This window comes from Ranitomeya imitator, chromosome 6 (assembly GCF_032444005.1).
Source record: "Ranitomeya imitator isolate aRanImi1 chromosome 6, aRanImi1.pri, whole genome shotgun sequence".
NCBI lineage: Eukaryota > Metazoa > Chordata > Amphibia > Anura > Dendrobatidae > Ranitomeya > Ranitomeya imitator.
Genome location: NC_091287.1, coordinates 327,038,828 through 327,054,911, shown reverse-complemented (window position 1 = coordinate 327,054,911; position 16,084 = coordinate 327,038,828). Strand labels below are relative to the sequence as shown.

Below are 16,084 nucleotides of genomic sequence, written 5' to 3'. Positions count from 1 at the left end.
TATATGTGTATGTATATATATATTATGTGTCTCCCTGACCGTTTTTTTCTCACACAAGTGGAAAGGGGCCCTTAGGCGAAGTTCATATTTGCTTTGCGGAGGGCTGCATACGTCCCCCGTTAAGCCCTGCCTACTTCTGCATGCGTCCTGCTTACCTATCTTTAACATTGAGTACGCAGGACATGCGGATGTGCTGTTTTGACCTGACCGCACGGGAATGCAACAAGTTGCGTTTTGTGCCGACGGCGGGCGCGTCAAATGACGCATCCACATGTCCTGTGCACCCAATGTTAACCCCTTTCTGACCTCGGACGGGATAGTACGGCCGAGGTCAGAACCCCCGCTTTGATGGAGGCTTCAGCAGTGAGCCCGCATCAAAGCCGGGACATGTCAGCTGTTTTGAACACCTGACATGTGCCCGCAATATCGGCAGGTGAAATCGCAATTCACCCGCCGCTATTAACTAGTTAAATGCCACTGTCAAACGCTGACAGCGGCATTTAACCGGCACTTCCGGCCGGGCGGCCGGAAATGAGCGCATCGCTGACCCCCGTCACATGATCGGGGGTCAGCGATGCTTCTGTATAGTAACCATAGAGGTCCTTGAGACCTCTATGGTTACTGATCCCCGGTAGCTGTGAGCGCCACCCTGTTTTCGGCGCTCATAGCACACCTGCATTTCTGCTTCATAGCAGCGATCTAATGATCGCTGCTATGTAGCAGAGCCGATCGAGTTGTGCCAACTTCTAGCCTCCTATGGAGGCTATTGAAGCATGGCAAAAGTAAAAAATTAAAAAATATAAAAGTTTAAATCACCCCCACCAGCATAAAGCATTAACCTGATCGCTAAACAGCGTAGCGATGAAAAAATTTGAAGCGCCGGAATTACGTTTTTTTGGTCGCTGCAACATTGTATTAAAATGCAATAACGGGCGATCACAAAAAATGTATCTGCACCGAAATGGTATAATTAAAAACGCCAGCTCGGCATGCAAAAAATAAGCCCTCAACCGACCCCAGATGATGAAAAATGGAGATGCTATGGGTATCGGAAAATGGCGCAATTTTTTGTTGTGTTTTTTTTAGCGAAGTTTGGAATTTTTTTTTCACCACTTAGATAAAAAATAACCTAGTCATGTTAGGTGTCTATAAACTCGTAATGACCTGGAGAATCATAATAGCAGGTCAGTTTTAGCATTTAGTGAACCTAGCAAAAAAGCCAAACCTAAAACAAGTGTGGGATTGCACTTTTTTTTGCAATTTCACCGCACTTGGAATTTTTTTTCCCATTTTTCTAGTACACGACATGCTAAAACCAATGATGTCGTTCAAAAGTACAACTTGTTTCGCAAACAATAAGCCCTCACATGGCCATATTGATGGAAAAATAAAAAGGTTATGGCTCTGGGAAGGAGGGGAGCGAAAAACGAACACGGAAAAAACTGAAAACCCCAAGGTCATGAAGGGGTTAAAGATAGGGAAAAAAGACAAACTGGAGGGCACCATCACAAAAGTATCATCTAGCTGGGATCTACCAAAATCATGAGAAACCACTAACACACAAAAATAGAAAAGACATGCTATAGCGGAGATCACCAGAAAGGTAATAAAGTTCAAAAATAATTTTTTTGATTAGAGTTTACGGAACAATCAAAATTTAAAAACAGTAATGCCCCCCAAAAAGGGGGAGGGTGCCACCCCACAGACCTGAAGGCAAAATACAATAATGATATAGATGGTAATTTTGGCACCTGATCGGGGGTGGCTGGACAAAGAAACAAAATTCCACTTCTTAATAAATGGGTATAACCAGGCGAGAATCACACCATGAGTTAATGCATTCAAGCCGAATCACAGTAGCTTGTATATGGTGAAAAACCCCGGTGTTTATTTTTAGTACAGGTTGTGTGCCAGTTAACTACTCCCTGATACAAATTTTCAAAGAAAGCCGGATATGAGGGCTGTATAACATAAATTCAACCCCAAATATAATTAAATAAGGAGAAAAGTGTATACCTGGATAATATAAGTGGTACAGACCAGTCAACCACGCCCGATGAAAAATTCGCCCCAAACCGTATTAGGTGCAAATGTAATTAGAGTGGAGATGGCATCAGTAGTAACAAATTATTTGCACTGTAATAAAAATATCATAAGTCATCATATAAGGATTGACACAAATTCATATGGATGCTGTTCCACCTTGTTCTTTATTATATTGGAGTGTAGGTCACTTAGGATGCACATCTACCATGGATCCAGGATGGATCTACATTGGACGTCTCCACCAAAAGGGAGTATAGCCATTGGATTCACCAATATTTACCATCAAGGATGGATCTACATTGGACTTCTCCATCAAAAGGGATTATAGCCATTGGATTCATCTTATGTGGCATGGGACGTCTGCAGTGGATTTATTTACATCAAGCTACTTTTTATTATTATTTTTAGTTATAGGCTGTCGGACTTCTCCTGTACATGACCTGTGTTCCCCTTGTTTTGGGACAATTTTCCTGGTTACGTATTACATTCAGATTGTTTGTTGGATTGTTTGGAGGTTTCCAACCTGCGAGGTGATAGCCATTTAGGACATTCTTGATCTTTCCTTACGCCAATCAGTGCTGGACAGTTGTGCGTATGAAGAATCGCCTCTATGGATCTATATAAGATCAGATTGTTTGTTGGATTGTTTGGAGGTTTCCAACCTGGGAGGTGAAAGCCATTTAGGACCTTCATAATCTTTCTTTACGCCAATCAGTACTGGACAGTCGTGAGTGTGAAGAATCGCCTCTATGGATCTATATAAGAGACAATTTGGACTCATATTTTTGGTTTTCTTTATCAACATATAGGATTTAATATATTGTTGTTTGTTTAATAATATAATAAATAAGTGTGTTTTTTGGTAACATGCTCTTTTTTGTAGGTCTGGTCCGGTTTCCAAGGGTCTCTGATTGTGATAATTTGTGGCCCATCTCCACACGGACTTTGTCCTCTATTTACAAGGTTGTCTCCGGGGGTGGGGGAGGGTTTCTTAGTGGAATGTATGTCTACACAGACAATCTCTTCTTCCTCCTTTCTCGGTCCCTGGGGGGTCTGCTTTCCACCGTACATTTTTCATTCTTTGTTTGGGGAACTCTGTGCTCTGCCCGCTCTATTGGAGCTTTGTTCTCCTGGCGCATGCGCAGCGCGGCTCAAGTTTGGAGCCGCGTCTGCGCACGCGCCGGCTTTGTCCTACGGAGGCCTCCGTACATCTACCTTTTTCATACGCGGCTGCATATCTTCTCCGCCCCCTCCTCCCGGTCTCGTGGAGCTGCACACCGGTATGTAATTATATGGCTCTATGATCCTATTTATACGTGGGTTGGACACCACATACCCCACTTCCCCTGACGAAGCCGCTGCGGCGGCGATACGCGTGGGGCTCTGCTTCTACACCCCCTCCTGATCACTTGCTGGCCATTTATGGCATGTGGCTCTGCAGCATCCTCTTTACCTTTTGACCCTTCGGCTTGACTCCATCGTGTCTTCAGACCCAGCTGGGTATTTATTCGGCGGTATGCCATCTCTATAGATTCTCTATAGGGGGAGCTTTGATTCATTTACTTAGGTTATATCTTACCCGGGCCACATTTGGGTTACCTGTATATCATGAGCTATGCCATTTTTTTGGTATTTATAACACACATTTGTTCATTATCCTTGGACTTAGGCAATGTATTTTGATTTCGGGGTCCACATTTTGTGTATCATCATTTACATATTATTATATTACATGGTTTCCCTTGTATGGTACATTTAGGTCTATTGGCATATGTTATTATGTATTTAGGATGGTCTGATGTTATATATTGTATATAGATTGCTGCTTATCTACCAGGATATATGGGGTGTTTTACACATGGTTGTGTATTAAGTGTTTTTAAGTGTTTTTTGTGGTGTTCAATAAACATGTTTTGTTATTTTGTTAAATGGTTGTGCAGGCCTGTTTTAGTCCATTCTTTTCTCTTTCTGGTTTGTGTTATATTATAGTGGACTTGGCCTTGCACCCCCCTTTTTCTTTTTCTTCTTTTTATTTTCATTAACGGCTAGAGTTCACCCTGTATCTATATTATATCATATAAGGATTTGCCTCATGATGAGGAAGCAAAGACAATTGCACAAGGAAGAGATCATATAGAGGAAAAACAAGAAATTAGTGCAAGTATAGGAAGAATGTCTTAACCCATTACTTGCCAAATTAACACTTTTATAAGTACGGATGTTTCAGAAAAGGGCGTCCCAATATTCAATGAAAAATGACAATGACATGATTTCCTATTTTGAAAACATTCATTTTACAAACACAACACAAAAAATTGGACCTAACTATAAAATCTTAGTTGCTAGAAGCTAAAGATTAGGAGTCCCAAAAAGGACATTGGTAGATAATGGGATAATAGACAACTACTGATATAAGAACCACCATTGCTGGACATGTCATCACAATAGAAAAAAAAGGTTCTAGTAATACCTATTGAGCACGACCAGGGGGAATCAGTCAAAATGCCAGAGGTCCGTGGGGCATGAGAGCCGAACGCATGTCGCTACACACGGTGGCTTTGTCATGAACAAGTGTGACAACTCTTTTATACTCCGGTTTTAAATACACATACCTAAACTAGATGATCAAAATCGGGTGTGGAAGACTCTGGCCACCCTTGTGGACATGTCAGCGGCATTCAGAAGTGCATTGATGCAGGCTGAGATAATTTGCCAGCTGGCTAAACAGAACTGCGCATGCGCAAGATACATGCAGGGGTAATGTCGTCATAAGCAGAGCAGTGCTCGTAATTTAAAGTGCGCAAGCGCGTTAAAGCAAACTGGGAAGGTCTCATTACGGTCCAACTGCGCATGCGTAAAGTACGCAAGGCAAAGATCTTCAATATTCAAGTCACTGCAGTGGTGCATGCGTTAAAGTTCTGTTCTGTATACTCTAATAAAAATGTGTATTTTTGCACATTATTGCCTTTCTGGTGATCTTTGCTATAGCATGTCTTTCCTATTCTTGTGTGTCAATGTTAAAGATAGCTACGCAGAACGTATGCGGAAGTGGGCGGGACTTAATGGTGGACGTACGCAGCCCTCCGCAAAGCATGCAAATGTGAACCGGGCCTTAGGAAGGCTTTCCCTGTTGGGGTCACTAACATCCTGCATCCCAGCAATCCGGTGGGCACAGTTTCTTACAAAAGCCTTGCAGTGGGATGTTTTGTTTAATGATGGAGCCATTAAGGGGGTACCTGCAGGGACTACTGGCCTTGATCCCCTTCTATACGTTCCCAGAGGTGGTGGTTAGACTGGAAAAATCACATAATTTGGGTGGTCACGGACGCTAGCCCTACAGGATGGGGGGCATAATGTGGGGGAGGTCGTAGTCCAGGGATTATGGATAGAACAGTTAGTTCTTCTAACCGGAAGCAGCTGGCGGCAGTGGATCTGGCTGTAAGAAGTCTCCTTATATCCCTACAGGGTCATCGTGTCAGGATCCTCTCTGACAGTCACGTTGCGACCAGATTGTGGGATCATCCTGACACAGACCTCTTTGCCACCAGGAAGAACAGAAAAGTGAGGTGTTCTGTTCTCTCAACCCCAGAGAAAAACCACTGGCGGTAGATGCTTTCTTTATCAGGTGGCACTTCAACTTGAGTTATGCCTCCCTAGCCCTTGTACCTCTAGTGGTGAGGAAGATCAGGGAGGACAGGGCAAGAATTATCGTGATTGTCCCCTTTTGGCCCAGAAGAGCGTGGTTCTCCTGGTTAAGGACCATGTCGGGCTCTGAACCATGGGTGAGCTCCGGATCTCCTTTCCCAGGTACTGGTATACCATCCACGAGTGGCGGGGCTTCACCTGATGGTGTGGAATTTGAGAGGTCGTTGCTGAGGAATAAGGGATTTTCCTCAAATTTGATAGCCACTCTCCTAAAGAGTAGGAAGATAGTCACGCCAAGATCTATGCCAGAACCTGGACGAAGTTTCTAGCTAGCTCAGAATTAAGAGTCGGGACGGGTCTCGATACGTCAGATTCTAGTGTTCCTTCAAAAATGACGGGAGATGGGTTTTTCCCACAAGTACCCTTATGGTCCAAGTTTCAGCCCTGGAGGCCTTGTTTAGCTCTGATATCGTGGGTAATTACTGGGTCGCCAGATTTATTAAAGCATCAAGTAGATCTAGGCCCATTCTTAAAGAGAATTAGGCCGTGGTACTTGAACTTGGTTCTCACAGCTATGACAGATCCCCAGTTTGAACCCATTGACTCAGCTTCTATAAAGGTGCTCTCCCTTAAGGTAGCTCTCTTGGTCACGTTAACATCGGTTTGGAGAGTGAGTCATATCTAGGCTCTTTCCATATACCCAGTTCCTGGAAGATGGGGTGGTACTTAGGCCAGATCCATCTTACTTGCCCAAAGTAGCCTCCAAACTCCATAGATCACAGGAAATAGTTTTCCTTTCCTTCCTCCCCAATCCTAGAAAACAAAATGAAGCAAAGCTTAAAGGGACACTGTCACCTGAATTTGGAGGGAACAATCTTCAGCCATGGAGGCGGGGTTTGGGGTTTTTTGATTCACCCTTTCCTTACCTGCTGGCTGCAATATTGGATTGAAGTTCATTCTCTGTCCTCCATAGTACACGCCTGCGCAAGGCAAGATTGCCTTGTGCAGGCATGTACTACGGAGGACAGAGAATGAACTTCAATGTTGCAGCCAGCAGATAAGGAAAGGGTGAATCAAAAACCCCAAAACCCCGCCTCCATGGCTGAAGATTGTTCCCTCCAAATTCAGGTGACAGTGTCCCTTTAATTCTCTAGATGTTAGGAGGTGCCTGTTAGAGTATTTATTGGTCACTAATCCTTGGAAGAAGGACAATTCCTTGTTCGTGTCCTTCCAGGCTGCCAGGAAGGGTCTTAGGGTGTCAAAAAGTACTTTAGCTAGGTGGATTAAGGAGGCTATTTTATTAGCATATACATCAATTGGCAAGATGGCACCTGAGGGCGCATTCCACTCAAGCCATGGCAGCCTCATGGGCGGAGAGGTAGGAGGTCTCAGTCGATGAGATATGTAAGGCAGCTACATGGTCTGCTCCGTCTTCTCCTTCCAACTTTTATAAACATAGGTTGGATATGGGTTCCTCCTCAGATCTCACCTTTGGTATAACGGGGCTGTGGTCCCTCCCTCAGGAAATTCTTACCTCTCTGTAGTTCTCGTGGTGCTGTCATGGGAGACTGAATAGACCCTTCGATTCCCTCCCTTCACATACGAGTGTGTATTTCTTCCTCTTGTAAGTATTCACGAGTGTGAAATTATTGGGTATTGTCTCTGTAATCCAACTGATGCGTGGGAGAGGTGCTGCCCTTTTGTATCTGTAGGTCTCCTGTCTCTGAATGGCGGATCCCCTTTCTCGTGGTGCTGTCATGGGCTCAGAAAAATACTGTTACTGGTAAGTAACGAAGACTCTTGGGGAATTTTTTTTCCATTTTCACAGATCAACATTGTAAAATTCTGTGAAGCACCTGGGAGTCCAAGGTGCTCACCACACATCTAGATACATTTCTTGCGCTGTCCAGATTCCAAAATGTGGTCACGTGTTGAGTTTCCACTTATTAGGCACATCAGGAGCTCTCCCAAAGGGACATGGCTTCCACTAATTATTCCAGCAAATTTTGCATTAAAAATGTCAAATGGCGCTCCTTCCCTTCTGAGCCATGCCATGCGCCCAAAATGGTAGTTTTCTCTTTCCCCCATGACGGCTCCATAGACAGAAGGGATCCGCCCCTCAAGGACAGGAAACCTACAGGTATAAAAAATTGGTTCCTCCCTCATCAGTTGGTTTCCTATCCCGGATCGGCAACCTACAGTCGACGCAAGAAGACTTACCTTGGATTTTGTGGGATGCCGGGGCCGGCTAGTCTGATCCAGGCAGCGAAGGTTCCCTGCCTCGGCTGGGGTGAGTGCCTGAAGCACCACCGCTGGGGTCAGCAGACCTTGAGGGTGTGCGGGGAGAGGCGGCAGAAGTTGAGGAAGCCTACCTGTCTTGGAGCGTGTCCCGGGTTCTCCATTGCACGCGACGCCGGGAACAGGTAGTGTGCATGTGCGGGGCGGCGTTCTCCTATGACGTGAGCAGGCCGCAAAACATTACTGGGAAACCAGTAGTGCGCTTGCGCGAGGCTCCAGTGACGCGGATAGCACGTTGCATTACTGGGAAACCAGTAACCGGGCACGCGACATTCTTTGTAGAGAACGGAAGCTGTGGGAGGTCCCTGAGGGGGATTTAAACAGCAGATAACTGGGAAGCAGGGCTTCACGTGGAGCTGGGCAGCATAAGCGACCAGGAGCATCCAGGAGAGCAGCCCCTGCAAGACCAGTCCCCCTCAGCATGGGCGGCAGCGTCAACAGCAGCAACACCAGCAGCGAAGGCCACAGCAGAAAAAGCAGACAGGAAAGGTTTCTACGCAGCAGCAGTCATTCAGGCTCCCAACACAGCAGGGAGAATCCATCTACGGAAATGGTTTCCCCTCCAATCCTGGTATCCTTTCTGCCAGGAGGGTAAGTGAGCTTAGTGAAAGTCCACTTTTGTAATTTGGGTCTGTTCCCTTTTCTCTTAGGGAAAGAAATGTACTACGAAGTCCAAACAGGAGTTGTGTGCTCTGTACAGAGGAGTTACCCACTACTTGGGGAAAGAAGCTCTGTAATTCCTGTATAGAGCAATTTGTGAGGAGACCCCAAAATTTGCCTCGGATCTTAGAGCGTTAATCAAAAGTCAGGTAGAAGACACCTTTAATGCTCTTCAGAGGGGGGGGAACGGCAAAAGCACAAACATAGAGCCCCTGAATCTGATTCTAGTAATAAAAAGAGTGAGTTAAGCGATTTAAACAGCTCATTTTCTTCCTCTTCGTCATCTTTAGAAGGGGGTCGCAGCTGTTTTCCAATAGAGGAGACAGACTCGTTAACGCAGTCAGAACAACCATTGCCTTGGTGGACCCCCGGCCCAAGAAAGCTGTTCAGGATCTAATGTTCAGTCGACTAGAACAGAAGAAGCAGAGGGCATTCCCATTGAATGAGAAAATCCAGTCCCTAATCAAAAAATGGAAGAAGCCAGAAAAGAAGGGCCTCCTAACCCCAAAAAGAAAATACCCCTCTGAGGACCCGATATGTTCATTTTGTGATAAGGTGCCAAAATTAGACTTGGCGATCGTGAAGGCCTGCAAGAAAGTTGCCCTGCCTTTTGAGGACATGGAGGTGTTAAAACACCATGGATAAGAAAGCGAATACGTTCCTGAAGGGTTGCTGGGGGGGCTGAAACCTGCTGTAGCTGTCTCCTGTACAGCCAGGGCCCTGATCGTGTGGCTGGATCACTTAGAATCACAGCTAAAAGACAAAGTATCTAGAGAAAAAAATTATAAATTCTGTTCCTGTAATGAGGGGCAGCAGCTTTTCTGGCGGACGCATCTGCGGACTCGGTCAGACTGGCGGCCAGGTTAGCCTCTTTTTCTAACGCAGCGAGGCGAGCCCGATGGCTCAAGTGCTGACCGAGTGACCTGCAGACAAAGTCAAAATTATGGTCCATTCCCTGTGAGGGCGAGTTCCTGTTTGGACCCTCACTAGACAATATCTTGGATAAAGCAAGAGACAAAAAGATCTTTCCCTAAACTGTCTAGCCAGTCCTATAAACGGCCCTTTTTGGAGCAGGAAAATTATCCAGAGAAAGTCCCCTAAAAACCTCCAGGAGGGAGGATAGAAGGAACAGAGGCAAAGGGTTAATGTTCAACAGGCCCATTGACAGCAAAAGGCAACCCCAATGAAGGTGTTCCCCAGGTGGGGGGGAGGTTAACTTTCTCCCGGCCTGGGAAAAAATATCCAGCAGTATGTGGATCTTAGACTTAGTAAAATCAGGCCTAAAACTCAGATTTCATTCCACTCCGCCACCCCCCACCCCCATCTTCATATTGACGACTCAAAGATCATCAAAAGAGGAACTAGCCTTGCATCAGGAGATTCTGACTGATGGAGAAGGCAGTTATTCAAAAAGTCCCTCTCAAGGAAAGAGGCAAAGGTGTTTACTCCCCTCTCTTTTTCAGGAGAAAATCAGATGGGACATTCAGGACGATTGTAAACTTGAAAAAGCTGAACAAGTTTCTTGAAACAGTCCTTCAAAATGGAAACAAAATCATCAGTGAAAATGCCTTTTCTGTCCTGTTTCATGACTCTAAAACTTGAAGGACGCATATTTTCACGTCCCCATCCACAAAGACTGCCACAGATTCCTCAGGGTGGCAGTCACAATCCAGGGGGAAATTAAACCTTACCAGTTCAAGGCTCTTCCTTTCAGCCTGGCCATTGCCCCAAGGGTATTTACCAAAATAGTGTCGGAAGTAATGGCACACTTAAGGGAACAGGGCACACTTAAGGGAACAGGACATACTGATAGATCATCTATGTACGGAACTCCTAGTAATAGGCAACTCCTCATCACTGCAAGGACCAGTTAGACAGTCATGAGAGTATTGACCAATCTAGGCTGGCTCCTGAACTTACAGGATTTGGGTATCATGCCGAGTCAGATTCAAGAGTACCTAAGTATAATTTTACTCAAACAAGAATGTCTCCCAGAGGGGGAAAATTTGAAACATGATAGATCTAGTATCGTGAATAAGAGACCTTCCATCTACAACGTTGCAGAAGGCAATGTCGCTTCTGGGATCGATGACAGTTGTATACCAGCTGTTTAGTGGGCTCAGGCCCATACCAGAGAATTACAGTGGGAAATATTAGCAGCAGAAATTTCTCTAGGTGGAAATTTAGAAGGGCAGTTAAACGTTTCGTCAAGGACAATTCGTTTGCTAAAATGGAGATTAAACAACTTAACCCGAGGCGTTCCCTGGATATTGCCAATATCTCTAATTCTAACTACGGACGCAAGTCCCATGGGGTGGGTGAGCTAACCCAAACAATCAGCCCAAGGGGTTTGGACAGGGGACCAGAGATCAGCATCCTCGAACATGAACAGTTAGCTGTAAAGTTCGGCCTTTTACAGTTTTTAAGCTCCCTCCGATCCCACCATGTAAGGGTTTTTTCGGACACCAGAATAGTGGTAGCATATCTAAACCACCAGGGGATGCCAGATCTCGGCCACTAATGGACATAACCAGGTCCATTCTTCATCTAGCCGAGGTCAACTTGGGTTCCTTGTCAGCACTGCACATAAAGGGTATAGAGAATCAGAAGGCAGATTTCTTTTAAGTCGAACTCTGTTGAGACAGGGCGAGTGGGAGCGGAGTCAGGAAGTGTTCGATCAGATTGCAGAACATTGAGGATGGCCAGCAATAGACCTGTTTGCCAACAGTCGGAACCAGAAGGTAGATGCCTTTGGGATCCCTTGGAATTACCATCTAGCCTATGCCTTCCTGCCAATAGCCCTGATTCCATTGGTTCTGAGAAAAATTCGAGAGGACAAGGCGAGAGTGATCTTAATAGCCCCCTTCTGGCCTAGGAGAACATGGTTGTCTTGGCTGAGGATGATGTCCATCTCCGACCCATGGGTTCTCCTGGATACCCCGGACCTTCTTTCCCAAGGACCTGTGGCTTATCCGCAGGTAAAACAAAACAAAAAAAAACTTGCATATGACAGCATGGAACTTGAAAAGTCACTTTTGAGCAATAGAGGGTTCTCTCCAAATTTAGTCTCCACTTTATTACAGAGTAGGAAACGTGTAACTACCAAGCTGTATGGAAGAATCTGCAAAAGATTTATTTCAGTTTCAGGCGCCAAATTAGACGGAGAGGTTCCATTGAAGGCAATCATAGTTTCTCCAGAAAGATTTTGAACAGGGACTGGCCACAAGCACTTTGAAAGTTTCAGGTTGCAGCTCTAGGGGCCCTGTACAATTACAACCTAGCCGGGAACCGTTGGCTATCGAGATTTATCAAGGCTTCAAGCAGATCTAGGCCCATCTCTCCTCATGCGACTCCCTCCTGGCACTTGAACTTAGTTCTTACTGCACTAACTAAGGCTCCCTTTGAACCCCTGTCAGAAGTCCTGCTAAAAAATCGTGTCTCTTAAAACCTCACTACTGGTAGCTCTATCATCAGCGTACAGAGTTAGCGATATCCAGGCTTTGTTGGCATACCCACCTTTCACACAAATATTAGAAGCTAGAGTTGTTCATAAAACTGACCCGGCCTATCTTCCAAAAGTGGCATCACGATTTCACAGGTCTCAGGAGATATCCCTCCCTTCCTTTTGCCCCAATCCCAAAAATAAAGGAGAGGAAGCCTTGCATACATTAGATGTTAGATGCTTAATCCTTTATCTAGCAGCCACATGGCAGTGTAGGCCGGATAGGTCTCTGTGTGCTTCCACGGTCCTCGGAAGGGGCAGAAAGCATCCAAAAGCACGCTTGCAAGGTGGATAAGAGATGCTATCACCCTGTCATACTCTGCGCATGGGGCAGCCATTCCAGAGACAGTAAAGACCCACTGAACAAGATCGGTGGCGACTTCCTGGGCAGAGTGAGTCGGGGCATCAATAGGACAGATATGTATCGCCACTACTTGGTCTTCCCCCTCGACATTCTATAATCATTATCTGCTGGACCATCCTCTTCTTCAGATCTTACCTTTTGGGAGAAGGGTTCTGGAAGCAGTGGTTCCCCCCCCTCCCCCCCAATGTACAATCTCTGCAATTCTCTCCATGGTGCTGTCATGGGGGAAAGAGAAAAACAGTTATTTACTTAACTGTGTTTCTCTGAGCTCATGACTGGCACCCGTACATTCCTTCCCTTCACGTGTGGGTGTGCACACTTAATTTAGTGTGGTTGTTTTGCCACACGATGTCTCCATTAGCTCATACTACTAATAATTATTATTTTGTGTTCATGTTGTTAATCTGAAGTTCCTTTAATGCTCTGTAAACTGATGTGGGAGAGAGGTTCTGCCTTTTTATCTGTAGGTTTCCTGTCCCTGTGGGGCGGATCCCTTCTCTCCGTGGTGCCGTCATGGGCTCAGAGAAATACCGTTAACGGTAAATAACTGTTTTTCTCCCACAAATTGCATAACCTTGTGTAGTGCAGTTTCTCTTGTTATCCATGTGAAAATAAAAACATTTGGGGTCTAAAGTTAATTTTTTTTGTGAAAGTTAGTTTTCCTTCCACATTTTAATTCCTGTAAAGCACCTATTGGCCCATCTGTCATTTCAAATGTCTTGTGGTCCCAGAAAAAAAATGCTTTGTACATTTTTGTGGGAAAAATAAAAAATCGCTATTAACCTTTTAACCCTTATAACTTCCTAACAAAGCTAAATTGTTTTAAAAATTGTGCTGAGGTAAAACCAACGTGGGAAATGTTTAACTATTTTGTATGACATAATTTTTATGCCCTTTAACCCCTTGGTGACCGATCCAATTTTGACCTTGATAACCAGGCCAAATCTGACCACTGTCACTTTGAGGTTATAGCTCTGGAACGCTTCAACGGATCCCACTGATTCTGTTAGTGGTAAAACTTCTTTTATGTGATTTAAATTTTATTTATGAATCAAACAGAAATTTGGCAAAAAATTAGAAAATTGAGCAATTTTCAAACTTCCCATATTTTCCGCTTTGTAAGATGCACTTTATTTCCCCCAAATTTGGGGGGGGGAAATGGGGGTGCGTCTTACAAAGCGGATATACCACTTACCGTTACAGGCTGGGATGAGGGGGTGTCCGCTGCAGCCCGCCGCCGCCCGCCACTGCTGTCACCTCGCCCGCCACCGCTGCTGCCCCGGGTGATGCTGGAGGCTCTGGTGCTGCGGGGGGCTCTGGCGACATTTTGTGAAAGACCAGAGCCCCCCCGGCAGTTCGTCCATACGTTCCTGTATGACTGACTCCGGGAAAATGGCCGCCGAAATCTCGGGAGATGAGATTTCAGCGCAGAGATCTCATCTCTCGGGATTCCGGCGGCCATTTTCCCGGAGTCAGTCATACAGGAACGCATGGACGAAGTGCCGGGGGGGGGCTCTGGTCTTTCACAAAATGTCGCCAGAGCCCCCCGCAGCACCGGGGACAACCCTGCAGCACTGGAGCCCCCCTGCAGACCCCCTCAACCCAGCCTGCAGCACAGGAGCCCCCTGCAGACTCCCTCATCCCAGCCTGCAGCACAGGAGCCTCCTGCAGCAGCGGATTCCCCTGCAGACCCCCTCATTCCAGCCTGCAGCACAGAAGCCCCCCTGCAGATCCCCTCATCCCTGCCTCCAGCAACGACCCTGGGACCCTGATCCACCGCAGCCACAACCCCTGGTAAGTAATAAGATGCATGGATTATAAGACGCCCCACCAATTTATTAAAAAAAAGTTTTTTCCTATTTTTCTCCTCAAAATTTGGGGTGCGTGTTACAAAGCGAAAAATACGGTAATTTTTTTGCCTTTTTTAAATCCGAGTCATGTTACCCAAAATGGTTAATAAATAACATTTCCCACTTTACATCAGCACAATTTTGGAAACACAATCTTTTTTTTTTGTTTTGTTTTGTTAGGAAGTTATAAGGGTTAAAAGTTGACCAGCGATTTCTCATTATTCCAACAAAAGTTATGGTACAAAACACTATTTTTATTTCTTTATTTTTTAGGGTCTACCTCACATTTGAAGTGAGTGTGGGGGCTAATATAAAAGAAAATACCCAAAAAGTGACACAATTCTAAAAATTGCACCCCTCAAGGTGCTCAAAACCCATTCAAGAAGTATATTAACCCTTCAGGTGCTTCACAAGAACTAAATCAGTTTGGAAGGGAAAAAAATGAACATTTTACTTTTTTTTCCCCAAAATTTACTTTAGACCCAAACCTTTTTATTTTTACAAGGGTATCAGGAGAAAATGGACCAAGATTAGCTGTGCATTTTCTCCTGAGTACGTTGATACTCCATATGTGGGGGAAAGCCACTGTTGGGCGCAAGGCAGGGACCAGAAGGGTGGGGGCACCATTTGACTTTTGGAACACAAAATTGGCTGGAATTAATGAGGGGCCATGACGCTTTTGGAGACCCCCTGGTGTACCTAAACAGTGGAAAACCCCCAATTCTAACTCCAACCCTACCACAGCCCTAGCCCCAACACCACAGCCCTAGCCCTAACCAATGAAGGGGGGGGGGGGGGAGTACATTTTTAGGCTGTGTGCACATGTTGCAGATTTTTCTATAAAAACGCATACATTATGCATCCCATCATTTAGAATGCATTCCACAATTTTTGTGCACATCGCGGTAAAAAACGCAGTATGTTCATTAATTTTGCGGATTTTTTGCGTATTTCCCACTATATTATTGCATTGGGAACCTCCGGAAAAATCCGCGAGAAACGCATGCGGATTTCTTGCAGAAAATGTCCTGTTTTGCTCAGGAAATTTCTGCAAGAAATCCTGAACATGGGCACATAGCCTAAAAAATAGGGTCTTAGCACAGTGATCAAAATGATCACGCGCCCACCCTTTTCTTCCAGTAAGATGAAGCAGAGGTAACCAGGGAGGGGGGGGCTCAGGTGACCCCATTTCTCTCTCTGGCATGCTAGCTTGTATCAGAGGAGAGAGAAATGAATAGGAAATCTGTCTTTTGCCCCCCCCCCCCCCCTCACACCCCGGTTGCTGGGCAAACTGAAAACGTTAAAACTGAGTCTTGTTCTTCGGGGTCTCTGCTACCCCTGAGGCTGAGGCCCCGGAGATTTTCATACACTGAGGCGCTATACCCTTATTTCTCAGCGCCGCTGAGGAATAAGTACCCTTGATTGCTGGCATTAAAAGGCGCATCGGCAATTAAGGGGCTAAAGTTTAGCTGCTAAACCATAGAGTTCATGAAGTACAATATGTGACGAAAAAACAGTAACTGCGATCTGTTGACGCGTTCCAGAGTTATCACATAAAGTGACACTGTTCAGAATTGTAAAATTTGACCTGGTCATGAAGGTGAAAACATGTTTGGTCGGGTGAAAGTGTTAACACTTGTCATACATTTTTGTGAAAGTGTTTTCACCCTTCCTGATTTCCTATTCTTTTCTATGTTTGTCACTCTTCAGTGTTTCAGA

The 16,084-nt window shown here is 45.3% G+C and overlaps 1 protein-coding gene across 2 annotated transcripts in view; it reads left to right on the top strand.

Annotated features, from left to right (window-relative positions):
- The window catches only part of DEK (DEK proto-oncogene), a 94,414-nt gene that overhangs the window by 19,623 nt on the left and 58,707 nt on the right, over positions 1–16,084 (top strand). The gene's annotated exons all lie outside the window — the stretch shown is intronic.